Source organism: Colius striatus, chromosome 5 (assembly GCF_028858725.1).
Source record: "Colius striatus isolate bColStr4 chromosome 5, bColStr4.1.hap1, whole genome shotgun sequence".
Lineage (NCBI taxonomy): Eukaryota > Metazoa > Chordata > Aves > Coliiformes > Coliidae > Colius > Colius striatus.
The window spans coordinates 56010000-56034839 of NC_084763.1; positions in this window are offsets into that span (position 1 = coordinate 56010000).

Here is a 24840-nt window from a genome sequence, read left to right on the forward strand (position 1 = left end):
GTGTGGGGAAGATCTGATTAATCAAGCTGCAAAGTCCTTCGCCCTCTATCATAGTAGCTATTCATGCCCAACGAATCGGTGCAGAGGGCCACTGCCTAATCTGCTTAATGCAGCCACTGAGGTGCCCAAGGTATGGACTCAAATCCCAGGTCCCAGCAAGCAAAGGAGAAGCTTGAGCACAGAGCTGTGGAGCACAAGTGAAGCACCATTGTCAGCAACCTCCTTTGTGAGATGTGAAGGAAACCCTTCCCATCCACATCTGTGAGCAGCAACAGACCTTGTGCATTTTCACTCTGTTGCCCTTTGCTTTCTTTCCCCTCTCCCTGTGCTACTAACTCCATTTGCAGGAGAGACCTTCTACTTTGTATTTACAGCTTATTTTCTGTTTCAGCCTCATGCTTACCTGTGCCAGCATCAACCACATGCCAAAGGCAGCAGGAACGGGCTTGCACTTTAGAGAGGTGGTGGGGAAAAATCTGGCTGGTTATTTACTGATGCCACAGGAGCTTCTGCAGCCTTGAGATGCACCACCAGGCTATTCTGCTTGGAAGCCTGGAGATAGGATGTGACTTAAACTGAGGGGTTCATTCAAAAAAACACTGTTTACCTTGCCAGGCCAGGAGCAGTGCTTCCAGGCATCCTGCTTGCAGTTGTTTCATCACTGAACATGCATCCACATCGCCATTGTGCTGTCAGGGATGTTGGAGACATCAAGGGAATGTGCTGCATGTACCTGCTGCGACAGGCATGGCAATGTTAGTGATGTAGGCAGTGCAGAGTTGCCAGCCCAGCTGCCTTGGCCTCATGTTTCAGGAGAACAGAGGATTCTGGGCTGAAATCAGAGCTCTTCACTCTGGGGAGATGAGCAATCAAGTAAACGAGGACATTCGGATCAGGTGCTTAAGTGGCTTACTGCAGGAATTTGGCCTTGATGACTTGGCCTCCTCTGCTCTGTTTTTCATCCAATTCATCAATAAAATGGACTTAAGGACCTCACTGCAACCCCCAGTGACAACCCAAACCACCTGGTCCTGTGCCCATGCAGAATTCACGATGCAGTGCTCAGGGCTCCTGCTGTTGTTCACAAAGCAGCTGTCTGACCCCCTTACCTCTGGTGCAAGGCAGGAATGACTCCAGTGAAGGCAATTGCATTCATTTGCTGCAAAAAACAGAAAGATGAAGAAGCATTCCTGGATGTGTTAGAAGGTAATGAACTCGGATTCTGAAGCTCTGCACAGAAATCAGGCCAGATTCTCACCGCACTTGCACCAGTCAGTTCACTTCAGCAACTCCTGAATTACACCAGCATGAAACTGGAATTTGCCTTTAGAATAACTCCCTTATCTTCAGCCTGGAACTGTTTACTCCTTTTTTATACCAGTGAGATATCAGACCCTCCTTGTTAATTAGTCACTCTGTATTTCAGTGGTTAAACTGTTAAACAATTATTAACAAGGTATGGAACAATTAAAATACAAAAGTGAAATTATTTTCTCAAGGTCTGGAGGTACAAGGTTCAGTGCTAACATTAGGCTGTAGGTAATTTGTGTTCAGCTGGGACCTATAGTGCTCTGTGGCCCTCTGATAAGCAGCAAGAAATAAGAATATGACCATGTTTAGGGTTTAAAGGGGGGAAAAAAAAGAGAAGCATTAAATCCTAGGCTGTTGCAGAACTTCAGGGCATTACATTGAAACTTGTTTTTAAAATCAGAACTTTATATGCAGCAGCATTAGTGCAGTTATGGAATGAAAAAGGGATCCCAAGAAAGCCCAGGAGATGAAACAATTGACTGTTTTATTTTGGTAAGTTGTAGTTGATTTGATTGTTTCATTTGATTTTTGTTTCATTTGATTTCATTATTTCATTTGATTTCATTTGATTTCACTTTGTTGCCTTGAAAAGTTATCTTTTCCTCAAAGGGGAAAATATTACTGGAGAAAAACAGAAATGTTCTGTACATTAACTAATCAGCAGATTTCTTTCTCTCTTTCTCCATATCCCACTTGGTGCTTGTTGAGCTCAGAAGCAGCTCGATGTCTGCGTTACAGGGCGATGCGAGCAGAAGGGATTAAAGCGAAATCTCTGCCCCAGTCTGAAGGGAATGCTTTCAGAGACAGATGCACCCCCTGGTTAATGAAAAGCTTGCCAGTGGTTTTTAGAAAAGCAAAATGAAGTTCCAAAGAAAGCTCAGGAGTGAACGTGGCTCAGCTCCGTGGATTAGTGGTGGGATTGTTTTGTTTCCGTCCCTTCCACCTTTACAACAAGGCATAACCCCACGTGTCTCTGCATGAAATAGGGACTCTTTTCAGACTAAAAGGGCATATCTCAAACTTGGAAATGCTAATATGTGTCTCTATATCTTATTCTGTCTGCACAAGTCCAATGTGGTTTGGCAGACAGTGGAAATCCATGTGAGATCAGGAGCAGAGAGACCGAGAAGCCGCGTTTCTTCTCTGGTAGGTGAATCTAGGTGTAACACCAAAGCCCGTGTAAAACACGTCCCTGCTGTGTCCCAGTCTCTCTGCTTTCAGGTAGGGCATTTAGCTGAAGAAAATATCTAGACTGGGGTGTTGACACAGCCCAGGCCCAGCCCTGTGCTTCCTCCTCTGTACCCATGAATGTGCCAGGCTCTGGGAGACGAGGCCTGTGGTGCCGAGCTCCCCGACTCGCAACGCGACTTTGCACTTCTCACACAGCGAGCCTTATGGTGACAACCACCATAATGCTTCTGGATTGTACATGACCCTCCAAGAGCAGGCCAAGCTCTTAGCCTCATATCTACCTGCATTAATCTGGAATGACTCTGCTGGTACCATTCTGGAGCTAAACCGGTGTAACAGGCAAAAGAATGAAGTCCCAGACTGGTGTGTGGAGTTGGATGCCTCGAACCCTTACACGGCATGGATTTCAACCCAGTGTGTTTCAGCCAGCCCACCTCCAAACCCAGGACTTACACACCAGTCTGATGAGGTATAATTACAATGACTGACCTTGTTGTTTCCCCTGGAGATCTGTACAGTTGTAAACTGGGCCCATGGACTGTCTCTTCCACCTCCTGTTGTCTGAACGTTCCAGCTCCTGCTTGCTTAGTGTTGCACTATATCCTGAAGAGCCCTGGGTTTGAAAAGCTGGTAATTTCTAGCATACTGTGAAATCCCAAAGGAAGAAGAGAAGTATTGGGACTGGAAACTGTAACAGGCCTGTAAGGGAAATGATGCCCATTTGGGTTCTGAGGGCCAAGCCTTTGGGACATGCAAATTGGCACCAGCAGAGCATTAGTATTTTATAGCCCAGTTTTGCAGATGTTGTAAATTTGTACATAGAGCAAATCTGAATAGCACATTTAAAAAACAAAACCAAACACATTTTTGATACTATGATGATGATAAACTAAGTCTGAAAGGGCACTTTTGAACCCAAAAGCGCGTTTTTCAGACTCTGTTTCAAACACCTCAAGCTTGTTCAGTAGCTGGTGCCAACTGTCTCTTCTCCAACTGTAACCACCTCTGTTCTGCCCTCCTGTATATAGGCTTTGACTGCAAAGAGTGACAAAAAGTGGCTGTGAGCAGAGAGTCATTGTGTCTGTGGACTTCTGTGTGCCTAGGTGCTTGTGAAGTGTTCTTCATGCCAGTGAGAACAGGCCTGCTTGCTCAGCACAAGTGAAACCTTGTTCAGTGGCCTTTTGCCTGGTGTTATTTATTTTGTTCTGACTCTGTACATATGCAATGAATTTGCTAATTTCCTTTTTCCTTTGTATTTGATTCGTCTCCTTGCTTCAGAGGAGGTTCTTCTCTGTGGTTGACACTGCTGAAAACAAGCAATAAAGCCATCGTGAAGATATTGTGTCTTAAGATGTTCCACCTGATACTTCAATGTGTTTCTCTCAGTCCTGGAGAAGGTACAGATAGAGGAGGAAAGGTTAAGAAGGAAGTAGTGAGCTGGTGAGGTGGTTGCCTATAACATTAGCCAGGTAGATGAACTAGCTCTCAAAATGGGAGACCTTCTTTGAGAACATCCATGTCAGCAGAAGAACCAGTACCAGCCCCAGCATGAGTGACCCCCAAAATCACCACAAACGAAGGCAAAACTGCTGCATGACCAAGGTGGCTGGATGCAATGCCCTTTGGAGGTCATACTCATGCAATTGCAAACACACTGGTTCTTTTGCCACAGTCAAGAAGTGTTAAGTGATTCCTGTATGGGTCCATACACCCATGCACAGCTACTGATTGCTACAAGCATAGGGTTGGGTTCTGGAGTATTCTACAACTGTCTGCTGTGCTGTCAGACACCTGTTCAAATTCACTCCCATGAGAATTCTCCCAGTACCCTGAATGCACAGACTCAAAGCTAAGGTCTATCTTTTACATCACGGACTGTAGCAGTTCAGAACCACCCTCCAAGAACAGGAAAAGCCCATAATATGTTAAAAACCACATTCATTCTCATTCCCTTCAGAACTGAACACACTCAGACTGCCAGTCATCCAGGCCACGTGGCAGGAGAACTTGTGAGCATCTTTTCAAGAGCAGACATAACAAGGCCATTTCAAATGCAGAAATGCCTCTCCTGTGCCAGAAAACCAAGTGCTTTAACTCATCAGATGCACAAGAGAGTTGCCATCCTGAAACATTTGCTAGATATATAATGACCAAGGGCATCTTGCAGTGCAGTTCCTAGCTCGAGCTGATGGTTTGACTTAGCTTGTCACAGCCAGATGATTCCACAGTGCTGGTGCTGTAAATTCATCATCTGAATGTCACAGAGCCATAGAACTGTTTTGATTGCAAAAGATGTTTGAAGTCACTGAGTCCAGACACTCACTTCACACTGGTGTTTGACCATGGATTTTGCAAAGCCTACAAATCTCCGCTAGTTGATTCTAAATCATTAGCAAGCCATTTAAATTAGATCTTCTTACAGGCACAGAATTGCCCTACAGGGCTAATGAGACTTAACACTCTTCTTTTCCATTTCCACCAGCCCTGCATGGAGCTGGTGGTACAGTCTGTCTCCTCAGCACACTGTGTCTGCCAAGCACTGGCGTCTTGTACCCTGGTTCCTGGAGCAGCAGATACAGCAGTAGTGCTCAGCCTCTGGGGACTGTTTGCTCATCCCTGGCAGCTTTCCCATGCTGCCAGCTGACCAGCTACCTCCTAAGCCTCATGTGGTGACCTTAGCTTTGCAGCTTCCTCCAGCTTTCCCAAGGGTGCTGCATCTGCCCCTGCATCAGGGTTGTGTTTCATCCTCCCCGGTTCAGTAGCACTGGCTTTTCTAGCTCTTATTGCTCAGAACAGAGCATCAGCCTTCCTCTGTGTTGGAGAAAAGCCTAGCAGGCAACTGCAAGTGAACAGTAATTACTTGTATAAAAGCCATGTTATTTAATGCACATGGATATTAAGCAGTAAAAAATAGATTGCAATGAGAGGTCAATGGACTTGTCCATAGGGCCAGTTCTATATCTCACCCCTTTTTCAAGCTGATTTACAGCCACTGTTCACACTACTGATAAAGGCTACATCTGCAACTAGGGATGACAGTTCTTTGCTGTGTATGTCCTTCCTTTCTGCATGGATTAACCAATTTCATTTAAAAGCAAAGGCTCTAAAGCTCTTGGCCATTCTGAGAGGCAAAGATGTTGCACAGACTTTCACTGGATCCCTCAGTGGATTAAATCATCAGAAAAACAGGATACAAAGGCTGAGGAAAGGGAAGATCAGCCAGCTGCATTTCTTTTGTGTCTATAGAGGTGGTGATAATCACATGCTGCTAAAAAAAAAAATGACTTCTATATGAGGAGCTCCAGTCACTGCCCAGAAATTAATTAATGTGAGTGGCTTTGATGAAGGTCACCCAAGGAATCTGAAGCAAAAAAACAACCCAATCACCTTCAACCCCTGCTGTGCATCCTCTCTGTGAGAGCCATCCTCCCTGGTTTACAGTGAGCATAGCATTGCTTGTCTTGGACACACACACTAGTATCCTGAATTTGCTAGAACATACCATCAGATATGCCTGGAAGTTTTTGAGTTTGGCTTTTAGAGCCTCTCTGTGTAAGTTTAGTGCTGAAGTGGCTTTTCATGAGTGCAAAAACATCGTTCTCTACGAGAGCCACAATTAAGAATGGTCAATGGCATCCTTTTCCTTTGATCCCTCTGTGGTTTCCATGGCAAAATGCCAGGAGGAGGACTTTTTGTGATCTCCATGACATTAAAGCAATTTCCCATGTAGAGAACCGATTTTAGCAGTTAAATGATGTTCACTCCACACAGCCAGTTGCATTCACTCTCTGCCACTTGGAATATAAAATCTCATCTGTGATCCACAAGAAGAGGCTGGGTGCCTTCAGATAAGTTCCAAAAGACTCTGGATTATCCAAAGGTCACCAGGGAGCGTGGCACAAGGAGTCTTGGCACTGTATCACTTTGAAAGCCTTCAAACCCCCTCTGATGCTGACACGTGCTCGCAGAGCAATCATTCCCACTCATACCACTCCCTACGTGGTTAGTGTTTGGTTTAAATGGTGACCTCAAAGCAGACAAGTTGAAATGTCATCTCAAAAAAGCCCTCTCCTAGAGCCCTTCCCTGCCCCATCACACTGCTGGTTGAACCTCTCTCCTTGGAAATACTGCCACTCTTACCTGGTTGAGATCAAAGACCTGAACCCTTTTCACACACAGCCTGTGCAAGAGTACATGAACTAACCTGGCATGTTGAAACCAGCCAACACCACTCTTGCTCTGGGTTTTCAATGTGCATTATTGCACATTGGCTGGGAAAGAAAGGAAGAGGATATCTGTCTTGTAAGGCTGAGGGTTAGCGTGCTTGTTGGGGAAGCCAAGACCAAGGCACTGGAAAACACACATTAAGAAGACAGTTACTTCAATACCTCAATAGTTAGATATCCTGAATGAGAAACAGGAGTCTTGTCAGTCACTTTTGAGCTCCAAAATAACAAGAAAGGAGATTCAAAGTGTGGTCTTTAGCCAAGATGTCATATGCATGAGCATTGCAGGCACTCCATTAGCTCTGGAGAGTTCTCCACTTTTCCAGCAGGTGACACAAGAGTCCTCAGAAACTGAGAGGTGTGAGTGTGAATTGGGCATCTGGGCTTTCAGAGCCAGTATGTGATGTGAAGAAACTAGTGTAGAACCATGTCATACCAACACCCATCTATCTGTATATCTACCCCTGCCTTCTGGCAGGTCCTGACAACTGGTTGCAACCCCTTGTCACTTCTTAACCTCAATCCATGTGTGACTTTTTACAAAGGAAAATACTGCAGCAGCCAGACCTCAATGCTGAGCTGCCAAGAACCTGCCTCCCTCAACCCTTGCAGATTTACTTCACTGGGCTGCCTAATCAATGGCTGTTTCTTATCAACCACTTAACTCTCAGCTCTTTAGCATAAAGCCATAATATTTCATTACATCCTGGCTGCCCCCAGCTAAAAACGTGTGAGGATCTGATAGAAACATGGCTTCAGTCTGCAGTGATGGAGGAATTTATTGTGTGTAATAAATGTGTGTAATTTGATTCATTGTTTGGACTGGGTGAAGCTTTTCATTGCACTTCCCCCACTGAGTCAGTTCCTTTATGATCTAGTCCTTTGCTAAACTCCCCTTGTGTCCCATTTAACTCACAGATAGGAGGCTAAACATCTCCTTGGGAGCTCTTCCAGCACTGCTTTTTGGCTTCTGAGAAAAATGCCAGGCACGGGAGAAGGTCCACACATATCTCACAGAGCTCTCCCTGAGACAGCAGTAGGCACAAGTGGTGGTTACTCAGCAGTTACTTGCCCCCTGCCAAAGCCTGTCTGGCTGAGTCTGAACTTGCTCCTTTCTTGATTCATGATGGTCACGTTTCTAAGGATCTGTTTGTAAATCAGCTTATTTATAATCACAGCTGTTTATCTGACCTGGGGAAGAAGACTGGACAGTTTTTTCCTGCTTCCATTACTGACCAAGCACCAGCAGTTTCTGAGATGATTGCTGTCATTGTGGCCAAAGCTGGACAGGAGAAAGCTTGGCATCAAAATTAGCAAGTGTGCCTCAATTCTGGGCTCTCACCAGCTTGCCCATCCCAGAGGGAAGCTTTGGCATTCATCAGCTGGCTTGGTTGATAGGGTTTGTGCGAATAACTGATGGCATTTGGCTGCTGAGGAGGGAAGGAATAAAACATCATTGTTTATTTTGACAAAAACCCCAACCAAAGCCACCACTGTGGTTTGATTTTGAACAGACTGTGAAGACAGCCATGCTGTGGGGTTATCCCTTGAAAAGAGAAACATAACAATACCATTTGAAGCAAAAAAAGACCCCAAAACCAAAAGTGTGATATGAAGTGCAACATCTCGCTTCAGCCATTTGAAGTTGCAAGAAGAACAAAGCAAACCCCAAACACAACACATCCATCCTTCCCAGAAAAAGGAAGGAAAGGCAGCATTGCTCTCCTTCCACTGACACACCTTTCAGCCAGAGAAAACAGGCAGAGGGAGAGCAACCTGGATCTTCAAGACTGAGTTCTGCTACATTGGATGCAGTTGAATGAGACCAAGTTATTTAATACAGTGTTTTTAATCCCTCAGTTCTTTCCAGTTGCACTGTTGTGACTTTCACAGAATCACAAGGGCTGGAAGGGACCTGCAAAGCTCATCCAGTGCAACCCCCCTGCCAGAGCAGCATCACCTAGAGCAGGTCACACAGGAACTCATCCAGCTGGGTTGGGATGTCTCCAGAGAAGGAGCCTCCACAGCCCATCTGGGCAGCCCCTGCCAGGGCTCCCTCACCTCAACAGGGAAGAAATTCTTCCTTGTATTTCTTTGCAACCTCTTCTGTTCCAGCTTATACTTGTGCTCTCCCATCCTTTTCCCAGTCTGATCAGTTCTAATCATCAGCCTGGGCAGCTGTGCTCTGTTTCAGCAGGTTTTACAAATGCTGCATCATTTAGATGCACAGTCTTCTTTCCTTGTGTAGGACATTACAGGTTTGTTTAATTCACAACTGAAATGAGACATTTCTTCAAGCTAGGAAAGACTGAAGGTACTGAAACAGAGTAGTATTACACAAACCAGCAGAACCCAAAGGTTTGGAGTCTGGGCCATCCTCTCAGAATACTGTATGGGCTGGGTGAGCAACCTCTACTGTCTAAGCTGGCAACTTGTAAGTAAAATTCAAGTCACTGGAAGGATTAGCAGAGTTAATCTAGAATAAATCTTTCTGCATGGGCAATGTTTCCAAAATGGTTATCAAATTTAATGTTATGGTTGCTGAAATATCCTACTACATCAGCTCACTTCTACCTACATCATGATTAGTTGGCATATGGTTTACAACACATCATTTTTGTGTTGGATCAGAAGCACAAGAGTCACACCTGTGGAGTTAAGCAGTGGTAAGAGCCAATGGGCACCTTTCCTAACCTCAACAAAAGGTATACAATAATTCAGCAGCTCTCATAAGTCAAATGCCAATCTAATTACACTGCAGAAAGCAAACTAATGGAACATTCTTTGGAGAGCTGCTCAGATCCATAGTAATGTTCCAGTTCTGGAAGTTGCCCAAGACTCGAACAAGGGTGAAATTCTTCAGATTAAATATTATCTGAAATGCTACAACTTGTTCATGGTGAAAAATAAGCTTTTTAGGTGTTATTAAGTCAAAGAGAAAAATGGTAATGACTCCAGCAATGGAGAAATTTCTAGGGAGCATTTGAGATGGATTCCAAATGGATCTCACACACACACAGATCTCTTGTCAGAAGGAAAACAAGTGCTTGAAAAAGCAAAGGATGTGCAATGTGCTGGTGTAGTGTGTCACACAGCTATGAAGCACCCAAGCAACAACATTAAATGACTGAGTCCTCGTTATTGTACACACAACCTGGTTACAGAAACCCGTTGCCAAAGTTCTTCCTTTACAGAAACCAAAAGAAAAGTGAATTAAAAACAGTACAGGGCAACTTGGTGAGGTGGACAAGGCAGATTCCCACTATTCTGAACTCCCATTTATTCTAAACTCCCACTTAAACCTCTTCTGATCACCTCAGATGTGAGCACTTCAGTTAAATAGGTTTGTTTTCCATCATATAACTTTAACAGGGCAGGCACAAATTCCCAGCATCAGCCAGGAAAATGTATCTGATAGACCCCACTCAACCACAGCTTGAATCAACTGTGGAAACCCCTTCCACCCAGCATCTCTGCTGGCCTGCTGTCAGCTGGGATAGGGTTAATTTTCTCCCTAGTAGTCAGTACAGTGCTGTGTTTTGGGTTTAGGATGAGAATAATGTTCATGACATACTGATGTCTTAGTAGTTGCTGAGCAGGGCTTTCAAGGGCTTTTCAGGTTCTCACGTTGCCCTGCCAGTGAGGAGACTGGGGAGCACAAGAAATTGGGAGGGCAAACAGCCAGGACAACTGACCCAAGGTGGTCAAAGGGATATTCCACACCACATGATGTCACCACGAGCAACAAAGCCGAGGGGAGTTGTCTGGGGGGTAGCAGCCTGCTGCACAAAGCATGAGTTAGCAGGCAGAGAGCAATTGCATCGTCCATCCCTTTATACATTCTTTTCTCATTGTTATTTTCCCTCCCTTCTCTGTCCTATTAAACTACCTTTACCTCAGCACAAGACTTTCACCTTATTTCTGCTCCTCTCCCCCATCCCACTGTGAGGCAACAGCTGTGTGCTGGCTGCCTGCCTGATGAGTTAAAGCACAACCCTCTTCATGAAGATGTTGTCTCTCTGCAGAGACAAAAGCTGAAAAGCTACAAGTGGGACAGCAAAACCATTGTCAGCTTTGTGAACAGAAGGCAAAGAGCAATTGTTGTTGTAGGACTGACTTTCTGGGTGAAATTCCTCTCACTCAGTTTTACTTATCTGTTATGCAGTTGTTCACATCAGAGCCACATGTTTGAACTCCTTTCTACAGAGCTCTTGTCAATGGAGGTAATTCAGCTTAGAAGGAAACTCCTGTAACCCCTGATTTTCTGATTGAGGACTTGGGAAAGCAAAATGCAGAGCAGACATTGAAATTACCAGCTCTTCTGTTTGAAAGGGGCAAAATGTCCACTGTGCACTTGCTCTCCCAGAGTGCCTTGACTTCAGACTGCAAAGAAGGGATTTAGAGATGCTCAATGGGTATGAACTGCTCTGCAAAGGTGATGACTATAGAGGCTTTGCCAAGGGGAACCTGAACGTTCGGTGAATGGATGGACCAACAGCATCAAAAGCTGTCCTTGACCTCCTGAGACACAGCTGCTCTAGTTCCTGTCAAGTCAGAGAACACAAGCAAATAGCAACAAGCTCTTGTGAGAAAAAAGATATGTGTATTGTGGGAGGAAATGCCAGTAAAGAGAGAAGATGATGAAGAGGAAGATGTTACACAAACTCCTTTCAATTCAGAGAGGGGAGGAAAGGGGTAACTATTGCAGTTTTGCTTGAAATTCTCACCTGCCTCACAGCACAAATAATATTCTTAATTTAAGCATAATTGCTGTTTTCTTCTGCTCTATATTAACACTGAATACAAAGTCTTGTAATAAGAATGTTTTAATGAGCACTGCCTATGGAAACCTTGAGCATCATAAAACAGAACTATACTGGGCAGCAGAAAGGACAATGCTGTTGTTAAGAACATCATTATCCCCACTCCATTAGCACTTAGTGAAGGTCACCATTTGTAAAGAGAATATCAATCCAGCTTTTTTATTAAGAGCAGAGGAAACATTTACTACCTCCAGTAACACACCCAAAACTCCTGGCCTCATAGTACTCTTTAGAATAATTTTTTTGGGCAACATGGGTTGAGCAGAGAGTGAATTTGACCATAGCTCCAGTAAAGAGATATGAACTGGGATAGAATGACCACCAAATGATCATTAATACAGTCATTTTCCTGGTGTGTCATAAAAAAGTCTCTCTCTCTCCCTCCAGTGATGAAATGATAACAAACCTCCACTTAAATACACCCAGTTTCTTTGCTAACAGAGTGGTAGCTTTTGTTTTTCACAGGGCTGTTTGGGAGCTTTTGCTTTAATATATTGAGATTGCAGCTGCGAGGATTTGAATCATTTATGCAGCCAGACATGTAGACTGTGATTAAGTTTCTTATTTGGTTGTAACATAAGGTTCATTTCTTCTGCTGGTTGATTTAGCATGGAGAAATCTTCCCTGCGGGCCTGCTTCACAATAAATTGCTATTGGCAGACAGAAATGTCAGGTTTACCCTCCAGATGGGAGCAACAACAAATCAGACCTTTGCTTGCTCTGTTTCTCCTTCTGTACATGGGATGAGATGTGTGCTTCTCTCTGCCCACCCTGTTCTCAAATGTAGAGTTGTATTAGAGCACTGTCACACATCCTAATTTCATGGCCACCAAATACTGAAGGGTTCTGTGAAGCTGGTTAAGTCTGGCAAACTTCCCAGGTCCAAATTTCAACCTCACTATTAATCCGTTGAAGCTGCAATAGTGTTGTTTTGATTTCCTGGATTGCACTTATCTAGTGAAGCTCTCTTTATAGCCACAGGAGATTTGGTGGATATAAGAAATGCACCAGCAATATAATCATTTCATCTCAAGCAGACAGCTAAATTGCATCAGATTAATTAGCCATTAGTAGGACTCTGGTGTGCCTCATGCCCCCCCCAAAAGTGTTGTAGATGTCTACATGGGAACTGGAGATGTAATCCAGGATTTACATCACTTTGTAAGGACAACTGTACTCATGGAAACTGGAAACCCACAACACAGCATCCAGAATCATAGAATGGTAGGAGTTGGAAGGGACCTTTAGAGATCATCTAGTCCAACCCCCCTGCAGAAGCAGGGTCACCTAGATCAGGTCACATAGGAACATGTCCAGGTGGGTCTTGAAGACCTCCAAGGAAGGAGACTCCACAATCCCTCTGGGCAGCCTGTTCCACTGCAGGAAGTCATTCCTTAATGACTCTTCAGGCCTGTGTTTAGGCAGCTGAAAGTCTCACCCAAAAGTGCCTATCTGTTGCCCTAACACAAAGTGTTTACTGGTAGTGTCTCAGCAGCACTAGCAATGAATAAGATGTGGGTCCAGCATATAGTGGTCTGAGTCATAATTTACTCATAGTGACAAAGGATAAATCAACAACATCATGGTTTCCAAGCTCAAAAGAGAAAAAACTCACCTCAAACTCTGGATAAAGCTGTCACTGGAGGACAAACGGGGCCATAGCCAAGATCTATGGCTTTCAGGATCTTCACACACCTACTGATTTCCTCTATCTTCCTGAACACAAAGGCCTGAAGAAGCTAAAGCTTCTTCACTAAGGCTCAAATCATTTTTTCCCTGCTCCTTCTGAATGCCTGTCTGGAGAAGGTAACTATTAACAGGTGCTGTTTGCTCCTGATGAGACAGGGAATGGTTAATTGCTGCCGCCTGCCCTTTTAGCATGTTTTCTCAGAGCCCCTCTCATCTCCCCCAGTTAGACTTGAACTGTGATATCTACAGCAACCTGGGAACACAGCAATTTTATTCCCTTGCTTATTGTTATGAAAGCAGTTAAGTGACAGTGCTAGAACTGCATTTTTTCCCATGTTGTACTTCCAGTGGAGTGTTTCTCTTAAGGAGAAGTAAATACTCTTGCACAGTACGTCACTGCCTGTAACCGCAGGAGACGGCGCGACGCACAGGGAAGTGGCTGCTCTCAGAAAAGATGACCCTGCACTGGCAAGTCACCACACTCAAAATGCTAAAGCCAGATAAGGACTTCATGCAACTGAAGGCAGATTTGTTGCTGGGAGTTTTTCTCCTGGCTCAGCTCCTCATGTTAGCTAGGAATGTAAGATGCCAAAGGGTCAACCACCTTGAGCAGCAGATGTCTTCAGAGAACAGAAATGGCCACAGTCCTTCCCTGCTTTTCCCTCTTGCTTCTCCAAACCAAGCTCTGGACTCAAAGCTATAACTCCATGGTGTCCACAAAGCTATGGGATATCAGAAAGCAGCACAGATGGGGAAAGATGCTCCTGCTGAGGGAGAAACCAACTGCACAACCTCACCAGTGCCCTCAGCAGTATACTTATGTCTGTGCTACTAAATAGAAAGGTCAAACGCTCATTCCCTGCCCCCAGAAGAAATGGCCTAGGGCAGCTTGTGTCCTCACAGATAAACTTTCTGATCCTGCAGCAAAAAAAAAAATGAGCTCAATTTTCCACATTACCTTCCAGAAGCCTTTCCACAAATACACCCCAAAACAAGCCAGCTGTAAGCCAGACACTTGACGTTCAGATGTTCCCCACTTTCCTGGTGACTGGTGGCACTTGGAGCAACTTCTAGAACATCAAAGAGTCTCACTGCTACCCCAGGGCATTTTTGGAGGAAAGTTAGATATTTGCCTACCATGCAAAAAGACAGAGGAACAGGGGCTGTGCAGAGCCATTCACAAGTCACCATTTGCCTCTGAGATAACCAAGAGCAAAAAGCTATTTTTATTTGCCTTATTCCAGTCACCAACGTAAAAGCAACACTTCTGCTGACTGGCCACACCAGTGTTGTTTTCTCTGCAAACATCTGGACAAATGAAACCATTTGTCTAAGTCTAGGCAGCTTGCTTAAATATGACCTAATGTGCAAACAAACATACTGGATGGCTTTTTGCAGGGTAGGTTTGGGTTGTGGGGGTTTATTTGATTTCCCTGAACTCTGTGTACTACCTGTTTCAGACTGAGAAACACGACGTTCTTACTCCTGGGACAGTTGCAAAGGTGCATCATTAATTCATTTTACATCCATTAATAATAAAGCCTTCTGATCCACAGACATTGGGATGATTTAGAGCACATAGAGATGCACAAAGTAGTCCTTTTCCTTGTTCATTGAAGTGGAATAAATAATTCAAGTGACAGCACGAGGGGTAATGGGCACAAACTGGAACACAGAAAGTGCCATTGGAACAGGAGGAGAAACTCCTTTGGTGCTGAGGTGAGGGAGCCTGGCCCAGGCTGCCCAGGGAGGGTGTGGAGGCTCCTTCTCGGGAGGTTTCCAACCCCACCTGGACACATTCCAACCCCAACCTGTGTCCCCTGAGCAAGGGGAACCTGCTTTGGCAGGGAGTTGGGCTGGATGAGCCACCACTCTATGATTACATGAATGGGTTTTATTGAAATAAAAGCATTCAATCTTGATTTTTTCCTGTAACTACAAAACAAATTAAGGTGGAGAAAGTTCTTGACAAGTAGAAGAGAAGCAGCTCTGTAGCAAGGAGTCCTGCCACTCCAATATGATTTTACAGCGCTTCACTAAAAGGAGTTTGCACTCCACTCACTTGTACATCAGCTGATGTACACTATAAGATTGTAGTATTCATATTGTGGCACATGTACATCAACATGCTGATTCCCAGTTCTTCAACAGCTCAGAAGAAGTTCACTTCACCAAGCACCTTTTGGGACCTAAAACCTTTGTTATTGAAATTCACTCGTTCCTTCTCAATGGAGGAGCCATTCCCACTCACCTCTGTAGCTTTGCTGTTTCTGTAACATTGAGCTGGCATCAGTCTCCTACCCTGTGAAAGGATGTCTCAGTCCATGCAGTCAGGACACATCAAAAACATTGGATGAGTGTGTGCATCAAGTGATTTGGGACTGTGAACAGTTAAGGAAATGACCTCCATGAATCTTTGTACCAATGCTTTCTTCATTCTCCCAGAACCATCACAGTGTCAGGCACCACAGTTTCACTGTGACACTCCTCTAAGTCCATAACTGGAGGAGATTGAAAGAGTTTGGCATTCTTGGCATGATTCTTATGCCATGCATAGATACCATGGTGCTGTAGGTTATCTGAGACATCCAGAGGGTCACGAGGTTGTTCCCCAAGGAAAAGGCAGCTGGAAGCCAAGACTGATGGCACATCCATGAGGGTTGAAACCTCTGGTTCTAGGTGAGTGGAGTGTGTTGTGGTTTTGCCCAGCCAGCAGGAAGAGAGGAGGAGAAATGAAGTTAATGGAAGTCAGGAGTTGACACTCATCACTGACCATTGCTGATGAGATGTGAATACAGGGCAAGATCTACATCTGAGCAAGGCAATCAAAGCTGCCTACACAGGCAGTGAATGTAAATAAGAGGTTTTAGAGCAATTAGTCTCTTTTTAAGGTCAAAAAGCTATGTGCTAACATGGCCTGGTCCTCTCAGTGACTATAAAAGTTGCCTGAAGTAATTAGGGCTGATGTGGTCACTGATACTGTCAGCTCCCGAAGTGAATCTCAGTGAAAATGTCATTCCCCAAGACACAAGTCATCCCAATCCTCCAAGAACAGCTACTGGACAAACCAAACATTTTGGGCTGTGATCCAGCATTTACTGGTGACAGCAAAAAAAAGAGCAGCAAATTTTCTCCAACCCCCAATCACCTCAGGAAGAAAGGCTTGCTGTGTCTAAGAGAGCATCCCCTTGTGCCAGGCCAAAGGGCTCTGTGGCAGATGAGGCTACAGCTGTGGCTAATGTGAGTTTAGTGCTTTGTGGTCGAATCAGTGAATTTCTGAGGTTGCCTGTTGAAGTGAGAAAGGGTTTGCCAGCACTAGAGGAGCACACAGAGACTTCGTGATGATGTTTTGCAGATGACACTGGTAGAAGTGTTGTCTCTGTGCCAGGCTTCACCTCATCCAGTTTTCTACACCTCCTCCTGAGGTCAAAACAAGTCTTCCCATTTATTTCTCTGACTGCTGAATTAAGATCTTAAGGTGTTAACACAAGCTTTCAGGTACATACATGAGAGAAGTGAAACTGCTTCAGTAGGGAGGTCGGACTAGATGATCTCTAGAAGTCCCTTCCAACCCCCACCATTCTATGATTCTATACAGTGTAGCTTCATTTAAAGACTTTTGCTGGACTTATTTACAACTAGATAGAGCCAGTTGAATGCTACTTCACTATTGAATAGCACCTAATCCACCTGAAGATCTCATCACCAGCCCCATTCACAGAGCACAGTATTATTTAGCAGGAGTAGACAGTAAAGCCTGATGGTTTTTTCAAGCACAGGAGAAAATTAGAATCATAGAATGGTAGGGGATGGAAGGGACCTTTAGAGATCATCTAGTCTCTTTCCCTAGCCACACAGCATATCATATTCACCATCACTGTGTGTTATCCCATTTCTGCTCCCATGACATAAAGCATTTTGGCCATGAAATCAGGCTGAGAGCAGGAAAAGGACAGTACCAGCAAACACAGCAGAGAGCCTAAGTTGTCCCTGTTCTGAATCACTACCTGGGCATGGCTCAGACACAGCTAAGAAACCTCTGTTGACCCAGTTGCCCCATAAAGCTGCCTAAATTTAAGCCTAGAGATATCCCCCAAGTCTTTGAATCAATATACAGCAGATATCACCACTGAACACTATGCTCACTTTCCTCTTTGGCTCAGAAACGTAACCATTTGGGCTAGACATTATTTTCAGTCCTAGTTTTCTTCTTGAGACTAATGTTTTCAGAGAGACTGTGTTTCCAAACTTGCTGGGCAAGTTCCAGTAATAAGGGTAGCTTTTTCTTCTTGAATCTTGCAGTCTGTTTCTTTGAGGGATTCCCAGCCCTGCTGCAGAAGAGGGAGTAGAGCCTGAAGGGTGATTGATGCCACAGGATGGCAGCTCTGTCTCTTCCATCTCCTTTTCTTTATAGGCTAAGATATTACTCACTGAAGTGACAGCATTTCCAAAACACTTTTCAAGTTGCAAAGTCAACCCTGAGAAAGTTGGGCAATGTCAGAATTCGAAGGATATCTGTATAGGTTGGGACAACACTCAATAAATAAGAGCAGGGGTTGCACATTGGTCTATGTGAAAAGGAAACAGACATTTGAGGAGGCATCCAGTGATGCTGACAGCACAGTCTGTCCTTGCACTGAGTCAGGCAGGTGAGGAGAGACTGGACTTGGGAAGCATTAAGGCCAATATTTCCAAACTCACCAGCTTGAAATGAGTCAACCTAAAAGATATTACCAAAAGGACCTGTTTAAACATTTCATATCTTTCAGGCTGTTTTCCTGGATTTAACTCTGAGTTTAAAAAGAAAAAGAGGGGGGAGTTTGACAATCCCAAGAGGAAAGATGAGGAACAAACACTCCCACGTCTGACTGCTCATGCTGCCTCTGAGGTGAGACATAAACAATCAGGCTACAAACCAGACCAATTCATTTACATGGTTTTTTGTGCCTTGAGGAGGGCCTAAAAGAAAAGAGACATTGCATAAGACTGGAATGAGCCACTGCACGCCTGCAAGGCTGAACAGAGCTGGGATCCCTGTGTCTGTGAACTATCTGCTGCTAAAAGCAGATGGGTACACATATAAATATATAAATATAACATATACATATAACACTGCTGGAGAGAGTTCAGCACAGGGCCACCAAGGTGATAAAGGGAGAGGATCATCTCCCTTGTGATGGAAGGCTGAGGGAGCTGGGGCTCTTTAGCCTGGAGAAGAGGAGACTGAGGGGTGAGCTCATTCATGGTTACAGATCCATAAAGGGTGGGTGTGAGGAGGATGGAGCCAGGCTGTGCTTAGTGATATCCAATGATAGGACAAGGGGCAATGGAGACAAGCTGAAACAGAAGAGGTTCCAAAGAAACACAAGGAAAAGCTTCTTCCCTGTTGAGGTGAGGGAGCACTGGCAGGGGCTGCCCAGATGGGCTGTGGAGGCTCCTTCTCTGGAGACATCCCAACCCAGCTGGATGAGTCCCTGTGTGCCCTGCTCTAGGTGGCCTTGCTCTGCATTGGATGATCTTTCCAGGTCCATTCCAACCCTTAATACTCTGCAGTTCTGTGATCTGAATCATGTCCAAACCTGTTCATCACTGTGTCTCCACCATGGCTCCCTTCTCCAAGTGAGACAGTAATTCCTGCACTTACAAACAGCTGCTTGCTGCTTAGTTTATGAGGAGGAAAAAAAAAGTTTTTCTTCATCTGGGATGCTGTGGAAATAGATAATGAGGGAAGGACAATGAATTAATATGCTTTGATCTCTTTTTCAAGTGCTTGTAACAGCTGCCAGGCCCTCCTCCCCATTTTGGGCTCTCAGCCAATACATTGTACCTCTCCAGCAAGGAGAAAGCAGCCTCTTCTGAATATTAATGTCTTACAGCTTCTAGATGAGGCAGGCTGCAGTGAGGAGATGCCTCTCACAACATGCTTTTAGTTTCTATTCTGCAGAAAGGATGATGTGCTGTGCAGACTGATGGGTGACCACCTCTGTGGATCTCCTCAAGAACAAGGGCTCAAATACAGCCTTTGGCACACTAAAGTTCAGGTGGACCTTCCTGTATTCCAGCTTGCTCTTGTTACCCTTTGTCTTACCACTGGGTACCACAGGAAACATCAACATCCACCCTTTAGGTATTTATCAGCATTGACAAGGTCCCCCCTCAGCCTTCTCCTCTCCAGACTCAACAACCCCAGGTCTCGCAGCCTTTTCTCCTCACAGAGATGCTCCAGTCCCCTGATCATCTTGGTGTCCCTGCACTGGCCTCTCTCCAGCAGTTCCCTGTCCCTCTTGAGCTGGGGAGCCCAGAACTGGACACAGGACTCCAGATGAGGCCTCACCAGGGCAGAGTAGAGAGGGAGAAGAACCTCCCTTGACCTGCTGCCCACACTCTGCTTGATGCATCCCAGGCTGCCATTGGCTTCTTGCCCACGAGGGCACATTGCTGGCTCATGGTTAGTTTGCTGCCCACCAGCATTCCCAGGTCTCTCCTGGAGCTGCTCTCCAGCAGCTCACCCCCAGTCTGGCCTGGTGCATGGAGTTGTTCCTCCCCAGGTGCACATTGAGGCATCTCAAATGGCAACAGACACTTCTGTGTGGACAGTGAACTATGTTTGTTTCTTGAAAGTGGTGATGATGTCCATAACAATGCTCCTTATAGATGACATTCAGGTATTAATGAAGATACTTGAAGGCTTTCCAAGCCTTGGGAGGCTGGGCTGCCAAAGAGTTAAGTGGATTAACTCAGAGTTTTGTTTCTGTTGTTTTTGTTTCAAATGTGGCTGATTCCCTGAATACAAGAAGCAAGAGATTACACCTTTCTTTCCTCTGACAAAGAACCCACTTGCATAATTCAGCTTCATTCCAGAGCAGCTCAAACTGACAATTTCATCACCAAATAGTCATGACAATGCATAATCATGGACTCAAGTATATTTACAAATGCACAAAAGCTGAGACCTTTCCCAGTGAATAACAGAGGCCACGGATCCATTCAAAATTAATAGAGGGCATGGGTACACTCAGAATTATCCTGCCTTTCTGTAGATGTATGCTCAAAAGAGTCATCTTTATCCCAGCTCCTTTAGCATTCTATTCTTTTTTTTTTTTTCCACAGGAGAATCAGGGTTTTGCCCAGGCTGCTTGAATAAAGAGCTGTTTCTAACACTTGCATATTGATGCCTACAGCATTGCAAATGTAATGTATGCACCTCGTTGATATGAATCATTTACGAGCATCGCTCCATAGGGGAACACAGGACCATTACCCTCTATATTTCATCCAAATCCTAATGAGGCCAATGGAGAGGCTAATCTAGCATTCCTTCTAGACCATTTCTGCCTAATAACTGGAAAGGCTACTGCATAGTGGCTGCTGTAGTTGGAATAGCTGCAGAAATGCACCTTTTATTCCTGCCTCCTGGGTAACCTTTAACCAGTTGTGCTGTTTCTGTATGTCTCCAATTTCTCTGTCTGATACAGGAGAGAAATGTTAATTGATTCCTTGGAAAATGATTTAGGGGGAGTTCCCAACAGATGAGGTTAGTTAACTTACCCTTAAACTGAGGTCATCAAAATTCATGCCCAACCGGTGCTAACGCCAATCCCTGATGGATATAATCAGATGCTGATAAACCCCAAAGCCATATGACAGGCAGAGATGTTTCAGCTGCTCCATTCAAAACTGACATTGTTACCTGCAGAACACAGTATTTTACTGCAGAAACTTGCTCCAGATTCCATGAAGAAAGTCTTTGTAAAAGCCCTTGTTCTTCTGCTGGTGGCAAGGTGTCCAAGCTGACAAGCTAACACAGCCCTTCTGGATTCAGTAGAGCAGGTTTTCAATTGACTCTCACTCTTGCACAGCCTGATGAAGTTGGCACGCTGGGAAACTGCCTGCTGTCTTGGAGTTCATGTAAAAAGTGGTGGAAATAAGGCAGGAGAGAAAGACTAAGCACTGAGTGCTTTCATTGACCTCTTGGGCTATTTTTCAGTTGCAAATTGAACCTCAACAAGGACAAGTATTGCTCCAAATATTGCTCCATAGGACTCTCATTGCATCTGCATCATAACTTCCATCTCTTATGAATGTTTTGGATGCCTCCAGATGCTTTTTCCAAAGCACTCAAAGCAGACAAGAAAGGAAAACTCTTGTTCTCATGATTTCCAGCTGAAGGAATGGCTAATTATGTGACCTGGCAATTACATTAACTGTTGAGCCTGAAAGAGGTGGGCATTAACCCTGGATATCTCCAAATCATGTTCTGTGCTGCCACTAGACACAAACTCTTCTTACCTCACAAGCAACAAAGTAAATCCCTCCAGAGCAGTTTGGTGCACTGCAAAATCCTCAGCTGAGAAAAAAAAACAGCAACATTTTTACCAGCAACTAAACACTAGCACAGGCTTCCCACATACAAAAGGGCTTTGTATGTGTCAACACCGTGGCTAAAAACCCATTCCAGCCCCAATTATAAAGACAGCCAGTGATGTCATCAAAATGACAGGTTCAAGGTCTCAAGTTTCTTCATTCTGGAGACTCCAGGGAATGCAAAACCTGAAAAAAAGGGTTTGCATTTATCTCTGGCAAGCCAGGCAGACCTACCTGGACAAGCAAAAAACCTGCCAGGTATAGGGTTTTGTCCTAATTTCAACAGCAGGGGGAAAAAAGCTTGTAGTTTGCATCTTCAAACAGAAGTTTCTACCACTTACATCAAAATAAGCCACTTTCCCATATAAATGCAGCAGCACAAGGGGGAAGAAATATTTATGTTTCACAAGTATGTAGAATAATGTGAAGTTCTGCTTTTACAGGAGCTTTTCATCAGCTACAGCCTCCACTTATTAATAGACATCCAGGAGCATTACTTTCTCAGCTTCCACTTCATTCAAATAGGGAAAAAAACCACCCCATCATTTCAGGGTACAATAAATCCCATTCCTTTTCAAAGGAAACATGCAAGGTAATCAATGGCTCAAAAGCATTGTTTGAATGTAAATAACACACTCAAGTCTCAGCTTCAAATGGTTCAGAGATTCTTTAGTAAAGGGCTCTTTTTTTTTTTGCTTAAAAGGCACTGTTGAAAATCCAAAATTCGTTTCAAATAGAAAAGCTGAAAGATTTCATTCTGAAAAGCAGGAAAAGGGGCAATTCCAGTGCTCCTGGAAATTGCTGTTTGCCTGATTTCTGCACAAATAAACTGACAATAGCAGCAAGCAGCATTCTGGTGCCTCTAAACCTGAACCTCTCCCCTGGATAAAAGAGTTTTAGCCATAAAATGTCTCACGTTTTTCCATCACAATGTTCCCTGGAATCATCTCAGAGGAGACACTGCTGATCATACAGCACCCAGAGCTACAGGAGGACAGCTTTTCTGAGCAAATGTGATGATTTGGAACTGGAAATGGAGCCCAAATTAACTTCAGAGATATATCTCATGGCATCACTAGTATCTTGACATTTCCACAATAAGGTGTTTGCAGTATTGTCTCTATTTGGCAGAGACAAGTTCAGCACCAAAGTAAATGTTACAGCAAACATATAAAGTCCATGTAAAGAGTGGTTCTTAGTGTCATTACCTGAGTGAGAACCCAGCCAAATGGCCATTATCCTTCTCAGAAGTGTCTTGTTCCTTTTAATTGCCATTACACATCAAAGCTCTGGGCTGATGTCTGATCTGAGAGGCAGCACTTCCAGCCCATGCTCCCTTTGCTCTGAGACAGCACATCCAGCCCATGCTCCCTTTGCTCTGAGAGGCAGCACATCCAGCCCATGCTCCCTTTGCTTTGAGAGGCAGCACATCCAGCCTATGCTCCCTTTGCTCTGAGACAGCACATCCAGCCCATGCTCCCTTTGCTCTGAGACAGCACATCCAGCCCATGCTCCCTTTGCTCTGAGAGGCAGCACATCCAGCCCATGCTCCCTTTGCTTTGAGAGGCAGCACATCCAGCCTATGCTCCCTTTGCTCTGAGACAGCACTTCCAGCCCATGCTCCCTTTGCTCTGAGACAGCACATCCAGCCCATGCTCCCTTTGCTCTGAGAGGCAGCACATCCAGCCCATGCTCCCTTTGCTCTGAGAGGCAGCACATCCAGCCTATGTTCCCTTTGCTCTGAGAGGCAGCACATCCAGCCCATGCTCCCTTTGCTCTGAGAGGCAGCACTTCCAGCCCATGCTCCCTTTGCTCTGAGAGGCAGCACATCCAGCCCATGCTCCCTTTGCTTTGAGGGGCAGCACATCCAGCCCATGCTCCCTTTGCTCTGAGGCAGCACATCCAGCCCATGCTCCCTTTGCTCTGAGGCAGCACATCCAGCCCATACTCCCTTTCATTGCAATGGGTCGTCTTTGAACTCTCCCAAGGTACCAACCCATCAGTTAGCACACCCCCTGCAAATACAAACCTACCAGTTCCTCCATCGTGGGCCAGCCATAGCCCCAAGCTGGATACAAATCTTGCACTAGATGATCTCTAAAGGTCCTTTCCAACCCTGACCATTCTATGATCCTATGATTGATTCTATGAAATCCTTTCTATTAATAGCAGTAAAGCTTGAGCTGGTTCTTCCAAAGAAGGACCTGGGGAACTCTACTCTCCAAAATCCCCACCCCTTATGCAACAGTTCAGAGCAGCAGTAATATGAGGGTCTGGGGTCTTCCCATTCTTCATCAGATCCTTTCAAATATCTCTAGGTGAGACCTTTGTTTTGGGACTCATCATTCATTACTTGGGAGTAGAGACTGATCACTACAACCTCCTGTCAGGGAGCTGCAGAGAGTGCTCCTGTCTCCCCTCAGGCTCCTCTTCTCCAGGCTCAACACCCCCATTCCCTCAGCCCCTCCCCAGCACCCTTGTGCTCCAGCCCCTTCCCCAGCTCTGGCCACTCTGCAGCCCCTCAGTGTCCCTCTGGCAGTGAGTGAGGGACCAAACATAATATATGATATGCTGTCACTCCAAACTCCACAGGTTGTCCAGACATGTTTCTCTCATTTAACATGCACACATGTGTGCAGAGGCACAGATATAATTATGGGGATTTTTATTTTACCATCAAACTACAGGCAGAAGTGACCCCAGTCACACTGGAAATTAAATCTACTGCAAGCTCCTGAAATACTCCTTCAGCATCTCCCCCTCTCCCCACCTCCTTCTTGCGCCCCTCCTAAGGAAGTTACAAAGGAGATACTAATTAGCTTCCAGCACCAGGCAAGTCTGTATTATATGCTGCTCTCAGCTGACAGATACTGTACAGTAATTGGGTCAAAGGCACAGATGCTCAGAATAACCAAAGCATTGTGGGTTTGCCTGCAGCTGTGTTGGAGGATTCACAGTAAAGGAGGAGCCAACACAGTTGCTTGAAGTTTGACTGCTTTAAGGATGCTTGACTGGAGCTCTTTACTAGCATTAAAGATTTATGAGGATTTTTACAAGAGCTCCCAATATCTGACTGGTAGAAAAAAAACACCCATTTTGCCCTTATAGAAAGCCCATCAGGCTGAAGGATGACAAACACAGGTAGCATGCCTTTCCTCTGCCACATGCACCCACCCTTCACACCCTTCCTCTGCTCCCAAACTGGTACTGAAGCATCTCTTTTAGTGAACATATGG